Source organism: Taudactylus pleione, unplaced genomic scaffold, assembly GCF_031769625.1.
Source record: "Taudactylus pleione unplaced genomic scaffold, aTauple2 ptg000336l, whole genome shotgun sequence".
In the NCBI taxonomy this organism is placed as follows: Eukaryota; Metazoa; Chordata; class Amphibia; order Anura; family Myobatrachidae; genus Taudactylus; species Taudactylus pleione.
The window spans coordinates 2,945,427-2,954,074 of NW_028284737.1; positions in this window are offsets into that span (position 1 = coordinate 2,945,427).

An 8,648-nucleotide genomic window follows, 5' to 3' on the forward strand; every position below is an offset into this window, starting at 1 on the left:
CTCATTTTATACGTCTAATTTCCAATTAAAGCGTTATGCTTCAAATCCAGCCTGAATACCCAAAGAACATTCTTGTCATCTATATGTAAAACTGATCACTGCTGTATAGTATCATGAAGCACAGAAGTTACAACACTGTATACCTGTTACATGCTATGTACAAATGAAAGCCTCTTTTATCACATGCTATTGTCTGTATGATAAATAAGCCTTACATACACTGCACAGTACATTTAGATTTGTGCAATGGCATAAATATTAGAGAACCGCAACTGAATAGATGCTTGTTCCCAATTTGTATGTTGTAGATTTGTACAGCTGTAAGCATCCATTTTACACTGTTTGTACGTGAAGCTGTGGGCAGCCATTAATACTCCTCTTTGTTCAACAGAGAGGGGAGTGTGCACTCATTGATAACAGACATTAATTGAATGCTCGTTGCTGCGGGGTACAATAGAAATGAATTGCTTAATTAGTAATGCTCTACTGATAATTTCCGAAAACACGTCTGACTTGGAAAGACAACAGGAGACATATAGAGTATCTCTAGCAGTCGTTTATCAGTGTTTAAAGACACAACTGTAAGATTGACCTGAATTGTTGGAATATTTAAACTAACATTTGGTTCCGCACATTTAAAGGAGTTACATACGAGCTGTAGTTGTTTTTTGCTTTTGTGTAAAATGTAAATATGTATTCTGTAAAATAATACGAAGGGTAGAATCAGCCATATATTATTACATTAAAGAATGACTAGCTTAAAATGCCCTTTGGGCACAAAGGAATATTTTTGTACATTGTATATTGTCACAATGTTAATGCAAATCATCAATGCACATTTTCCAAAAGGTCTGTACAGAGCCACATATATAATGCATACATTGAAATACAGTGATCCAGTTACAGCGGTTCTCAAACTGTGGGTCGCGACCCCAGAGTGGGTCGCGCCCATCTCAGCATGGGGTCGCAACTCACCCAAAGCAAGTTAAAATGCCTGGACCAGTCCCACTCCCTGGCACCGCTGCAATGTTAATTCTCAAAGGTACACCTGCATCAGCAGTCCCCCGCCGGGTCCTCCTCCCTGCACTGTGATTGACACCCATGAGACGTCCGGACGTTCGAGCGCCATGACGTCACCCGGGTGTCAGTCACAGTGAAGGAGCCGCATCGCAGCCTGTATAATTGTAGGACGGAGTCACTGCCCTGCCCTAGCAACAGCGAGTAGCAGCTTTAAATATAGTGTTAAAAAGAAAGAACCATTTTTAATGGTAAGTAAAGTAAAATGTAGAACTAGGGTCATAAATGAAAGTAGGATGATGTTTATACATGTTATGCCACACAACCTCCCTTGTCCATCATCTTCCCTATATTTATTGTATGCCCATCAGGCTTCTTATATATTTATATGCTATAAAATCTTTAAGGAAGATGATGGTCCTAAAACAAATATAGGAAAGATGATGGGCAAAGGGGGTAATGTGCATACATTTTATGCCTCATCATCATTCCACCCCCATGCCCATCATCCTTCTATATTATTATGCCATGATCTTTCTTAAATATTCTTATGAGTATCATCTTTCTTATATATTTTTATGCCCACCATATTCCTTTTTATAGCATACAAATATATAAGAAATATAATGGGCATAAATATATATAAGCAAGATGATGGACATTAAAAAATTATATACATAAATATTTAATTAGAAAAATCAACAGGGGTTGGATGCATCACGCCGCCTTTCACATGCATGCCGGTGTTGATTATGCCGGTATGCATGAAGGTGACCGCAAAGGACAGCGCTCTTGGTAAAAGCTGTCCTTTGCCAATGAGGGACTTCCGGGTCTATGACCCAGAAGTCCCTCTGGTGTCAGTCTGAGCATGTGCAGAGTGACATGCGCTGCTAAGGGTGCTAGGAGGGATCTGATTGGCGTCAGCACTTAGGCGTTATCTGAAGATGGCGTTATCCACCACTTGGTGCATACAGTATGAGAAATGCGGTCAAAACCCTGAAAACAGCATTTTCAGGGTTTGAACGCATTTCTCTCATTGCTGCATCCCGACCCATATCTTAAAAAAAAAAAAAATGTGTTACCTATAAATAGGGGCATTGTTCTGCGGTAACTTCCTGGGGTCCTGTAAAAAAAATGTTTTGTCAAACGGGGTCCCAGTGCAAAATAGTTTGAGAACCCCTGAGTTAGAATATTGCGCATCAGTGACAATATTATCTATTCACCGATATAAAATTAAGAGAGCAGCATATGGTCATTGACCTAGGGATCAAAACGGCCCTTTCAGAAACAAAACAAAGGGCAACCAAATGAATGCAATTTCTATGTCAGTGGGTTTTGAAGTTTCATAAGTTCTTTAATGGTGTGCAGTCAAATACAACATATTTAGTATATTGCTTAACATCTTGGATGTGTAACAGTAGTGTAAGCCACAATTGCCAAGTCCCAAAATTTAGCGTGGTCAGCAAATCTTCTGCATGCCTCATCTCTCATCTTTCACCATGCACAGGAGGCTGGTGAGTGCACATGAAGCCCCATATGGACTTTCAGTAACTGAAAGCCTAAACAGGACATCATAATAATACCAATAATAACTAAAAGCCCAAACAGGGCATACTAATAATACCTATAACTAAAAGCCCAAACAGGGCATACTAATAATACCAATAATAACTAAAAGCCCAAACAGGACATACTAATAATACCTATAACTAAAAGTCCAAACAGGGCATACTAATAATACCTATAACTAAAAGCCCAAACAGGGCATACTAATAATACCTATAACTAAAAGCCTACACAGGACATAATGATAATACCTATAATAACTAAAAGCCTAAACAGGGCATAATAATAATACTAATATTAACTAAAAGCCCAAACAGGGAATAATAATACCTATAATAACTAAAAGCCCAAACAGGGCATAATAATAATACTAATATTAACTAAAAGCCCAAACAGGACATAATAATAATACCAGGTACAGCTGAAACCCAAACAGGGTATCAGACTGCATGTTCAGGAGATCATAGCAGGGCTGACATTGGCGATGGCAGAAAAAAGGGCAGGCACAAAAAATAACAAAAACACCAATTACTACACAGAATATGATCTGTGAAAACTTATACTAAATATGTTTTTATACTATATTTTTTCCCAAGGTGGTTTTTTATTGTCCAGACACAGCAGTTTGTTTTCATTGCCATTAACTAGAACATAGAGCAGCTTGTGGATATAATTGTGTCCAGTGCATAGCTGATCTGTGTTGTATCCAAGGGTGGCAAAAACCCCTACATGAACAACACAAAGGGAAAGCTGAAATATCATGAAATATATATTTCATAAGAGTTTTGATCCCTTTTGTATGTATCCCATGACATGTTATCATACTTGCTATAATAGTGGTCATCCATATGCTCTCTCTCTTAATGCCCTGTAATATGTACCAACAAAATAAATTATTATTATTTTTGTATAAGTTGTCTAATACCTGGTCTTATCTGTTTCTACTAAAAATACTGTCATCTGCCATTATTATTTCACAACTTTGCCCCTATAAACTCTAAATGCTATCACCTGGGTGGAATGAGGATGGAGATTAATCATGATCTATAAAACATTCAATAACAGACACTATGAAGGCAAACAGAAAAGACAGCATATGCTCTACAGAATTGAATAATAATAAACCAAATAAAAAGCAGTTTCGGTTTGTCTCTCTATTTTGTTTGCAGTTTGTTTCTCCAGTCTGAGGTGTATATTTTGTACCTTCCGCCTAACTTTCAGGTGCCTTACACACAGGAGCCTGGGTTTTTACTGCCCATGCAGTGCCCCACACATAGTTGCTTATCCTTCACGTCAGCGGCCTGCTCTATCAGCATCATACATGTGACATTGTCGGCTGCTTCTCCTCCTGGTCAGTGGGACAGATGCACTAAGGATATGTAGTCAGGAAGCCGGCAGTCGAAATGCCGACTGCCGGCTTCCCGACTGTCAAATCCTGGCATGGGACTAATGATAGGTGTCAAAATCCAGACGCCTATCATTATCCACCCGCCGAAATCCCGACACCCGGCATACCGAACCTCTTAGCCATGGGAGGTTAGGTGTAGGGACTCCCTGGGGAACTTTGGGTCAGGCACTCCCCCCCCTTCCCGAGAGGGATAGGGTTAGGCTAGGGGAAGGGAGGGTTAGGCACCACCCCGGGATGGTAACTAGGGTGCGGGAAGGGGGGGTTAGGTTTAGGCACCCAAGGGGGGAGGTTAGGGTTAAGCATCCCTAAAGGAGGGTTATTGGGGGGAAAGTGGTAGGAATAGCCTTACCTCCACTGTCGGGTCCTTCACCCATTGGGCTGCCGGCGTCGGGATTTCAACTGCCGGCCACACGTCCGGTGGTCATACATACAGATTCCGTTTAAAGCTATGGAGATAAACTACCAACCAATCAGCTCCTGTCATTTTTCAAACACAGCCTATAACAGGACTGTTAGGATATGAGTGGCTGGTAATTTATCACTTTTCAGAGCTTAATACATCTCCCCCAATGTTCGGCAGGGAGTGTGGTGCTTATGCTTAGCTATGATGTCACATTCCTAATGTGAGGAGCTGATGTTCTCCCGCCTGCCAAGGGAAGAAGCAGTGGGGATGGGGGAATGGCAGCCAGTGTCCAGGGAAGGTGGGAAAGACACCCAGGGATAGTTCCCAGTCAGATACCATATATTTTAATATTCTGTCTATTTTAGTACATAGAAATTTACTATGTTTATTAGTAAAGAAAATGTATTTTTATTCACTGATAGAAATAAAACTTCTAGTAGACAAAATGTTTCATGCAACACTGTGGAGTTTATCATATGATTTTTGACCATTTTATATGAACGGAATCTGACACTGTGTAGCTTTATACAGAAAAAAATAAAAATAAATATATATATATATATAAAAAAATCTTATGTAATATCTCCAAGAACAGGGGTTTCTGTCAGTGATAGGAGTTGCTTATTAAGGCGCAATTTATCACTTTTCTATAATGCAAAGTCTCCAGTCAGTGCTTGGAAATTCATTATAGAACTAGATCTAGGTACTTGCTGTTTGCTTATAACCGGTATGTTATAAGCAAAGAGCTACATAATGTACCAACATTGTTTCTATGTTTTGTAACAAACTTGAAGCAATGTAGACAAAGTCAGTTTTACATAACATGCACCAGTCACGTGCGCACAGCCATTTTCTGGGTTAAACCATTCAATGAAATGGCAGCCAATTAGTTTAGCAGGCACGAGTGACATGACGTGCATCAGTGATGTCACTTATTCCGAGAGAGATGATTGGCCGATAAACAACCCAACGCTCAGAATGTGTAGGTGATCATGTCACTTAAACTCTTTTTGTTGTTGATGCGATTACTTACTATTCATGTGAAAAATTTGGGTTGTGTTGGGTTAGAATTACATCCTTTTTTATGTTTTAATTCTGCTTTGGAAACTAATCTGATTTTTTTAATGTAAATATTTAGTTTCAAATGTTTGGTTCAATAACTTATGTATTGATCAGTCTGAACCTAATGGAAACATTTAACACATTCGTCATTTGAAATCTTACCTTAGGTGACAGAATGAATGCCACTGTTCTTCGTGAACTGGTGAAAACAGAGGCTAAACAGATTTATTATTCTGATGAGTAAAGGAGTTTCAACAGTTACCAACATAGGAATACGTGTTCGTAAACTAAACCTTGGACATTAGACGATCAGAAGAAATACCAAAACGGTTTTATGTTATCGTAAAGTAACAGTTAGTTAAATCATTTTCAAAATTGTACTGTTTTTTTTGTGTCACATCTAAAATGAATAAAGCAAATGACAATTATTTTTTTTTTAATATCTTTTTTTTGTACAAAATAACCCTTTACAATTGTGTTAGTGGTCAAATAGTTTCTAGCAAATTGTTAAAACAATAATGGAGCTTGTGCAAATTTTCTATTAAAATGAATAAAGCAAATCATGCATCTTGTATAAGTTGGTAAAACGCGTTGCGCGCAAGTGAATCATTATAGATTTTGGAAGAAAGGTTACAAGTAACGGCAGCAATTTGTGAAACTCCTCATCTACAAAGCCCTCAGCCATCTTCACCTACATCTCCAACCTCATCTCACTTCCCTCTCCTCCCTGTCCTCTTCCCTCTGCTCTTAACCTTTGCAATGTACCTGTTCATAGATTACCTTACAAATGTTTCATTGCTACTTGAAACAAACTCATCCAAGCCTACTAATTCCACCCTTACCGACACAGGGCCAGATTCAGAGATGGACAGCATAGCACAGTGCTGCATCTTAGTATGCAACGGCTGTGCGAAATTATGTTAATGCCGCGGCATCTCAGATCTGAGGGCTGCGCATGAATACTGATCAACGGATCTACATCGGGACCCTCAGTTGCAGCATTGGCCATCTGAGTGAGCCTAAGGCTAATCAGCATGGCCGTCTTGTCTCCACTGCAGAGGCCAGTAAATCTGCACCTGAAGACGCAGACACTGTGCTTGATATGCCTCCATTTTGGGAAACAGTCCAGACTCCACCCAGGGATCCCAGGAGCCTGTCAATCAAGCTACGGCATCCAGGGCACTGCGAGCGACACCACAGGACGAGATCTGCATATGCGCAGTGCAGCCTCTCTAAAACCATCGAAGATGTAGGTGAACATCTGAGTTCCGTACATCTCTGTATTAGGCCACAGATGGCACATTCACACTTTTTGTTGCCGCTACCCATTTCTCCTCCTGTCAGCTACCACATCATCCCTGCTTTTATTATGCAAATTGCATCTTGTGTAGTATGCTTTAGGTACGTTCTGGCCTATTGTATCTAACATATTGGGGCTTATTCAAAGTTAGGAGTAAAGAAAAAATGAGCCAATTTTCACCTGGGCAAAACCATGTTGCACTGCAGTTGGGGAAGTTATAAAATGTGCAGAGAGATTTGGAGTTGGGAAGGGGCATGCTGTGGCTTAGCTCTTTCAGTGTAAAGACAAAGCTACCCCATGTTTGTTATCTATATGCAAAAGCAGACAGTATTTTCTCTACATGCAAAGAAAAATAAAGAAGTACATTTGCACCCCTTGCAATTCAACATGGTTTGTTCCAGGAACAAATTGCTTCCTTTTTATTTTGCAATATATTATGAATGCTGCATAAGACCCAATTATGCTTCATTTTGTTTGGTATTACTGCTTCATGTGTATTTTGCTTGTAGGACCTATTTTTATGCACTATATCAGCAATGTATCTTGCTTTAGAATGTTTTGGTGCCTTGTAATAAAGAAAAGATAGCAATAATAGGTTAGGGGTGGATAACGTAAAACCCAGTTGGTACTTATTAGCAGTGGTTAGCATAATGGGGCAGTAGATTTGAACCAGCATTTAAGGTGCAGCAGCATTAGGGAATCAAACCCGACGTTGAGAGATTCTGCAAAGCTGTAGGGCGACCAGTATGATACAAGTATCAAGATGAGAGATCAATGATTTCATGAGAATGTTAGTGGGTTTAGGGTAAAGAAAAAAAAATGTATCAAGGGATTGTTCTTTAAATGTAGAAATATCACGTTAGTAAGCAAAATGATATGGGTGAATAAAAGTGAGACGAGTTCTATTATCCCCCAGCAAATGAGTTAGTGGTGGAAGGTATGAATGTAACGGTTATAAAGACTATGAAGGACAGATGCCTGGGAAAGGGGCAAAGCTGATTAACTGAGACCCTGCAGCATAAGTGCCATTTATTCTGTTCATTTTTATGGGATTACTAATGTGTCACAGCATCATGATGGTGGCAATGCCAGAAGTGCAGAAGCTGGGCACACTTGACTGTTCTCAGGTGGATGTGGTCTGGGTGCAGGAATGCGCCTCAGTTTATACCGTATACAGAAATGAGATTTCTTCACAAGATTTTAAAAAGTCAGTGAGTAGAGATTGTGCATTTAGGGCAGTGTCCCCGGTGGTCCAGAGCTTCTATCCTCCTGAAAAACAATCCAACTTTTCCGTATTCTTGGAAGCAGTCTGTAAATGTAAAAGTTTTCGTCGACCACTTACACGTAATATGGAGAAGCACTTTATTTTCCCGTCCACAAATAGCAAGGTCAGGTAAACAGGATGGGGACTGGCACGTGGCCAGGAATGTAACAGTGCCGATATGTTGCGATTTACTAGTCCCAGTGATCTTCCCTCGAGTTTGTCCTGTAAATTTCTTGCGTTATGGAGGCTGACAAGTCAAGTTGCTGGTAGTGTGAGGTGCGTTTAAAAGGAACACATCGCCCACAGCTTGCCGGCTTTTTTTTTTTTTTTCAATAAAACTTTTTATTGTTACCCAAACCCATGTGCTTACAAACGATAAACATGATAGAGCATTCTATATATTTGCATCAAAAAGCATTGAAATACACATTTTCAAGTAAAAGTTATTTAATTCACTGTCACATGTATTCGTGCAATAAACAAAATTATAATATTCTATAAATAAAAAAACTGATTTTTTAAAACAATTCAATCATGGAAAACTATAAAACACACGCGGTTTAGGTTTTGTGTGAATCTTTTCTGTTTTATATAAAGAACCAGAGATAGAGTTTAATAATATATATAG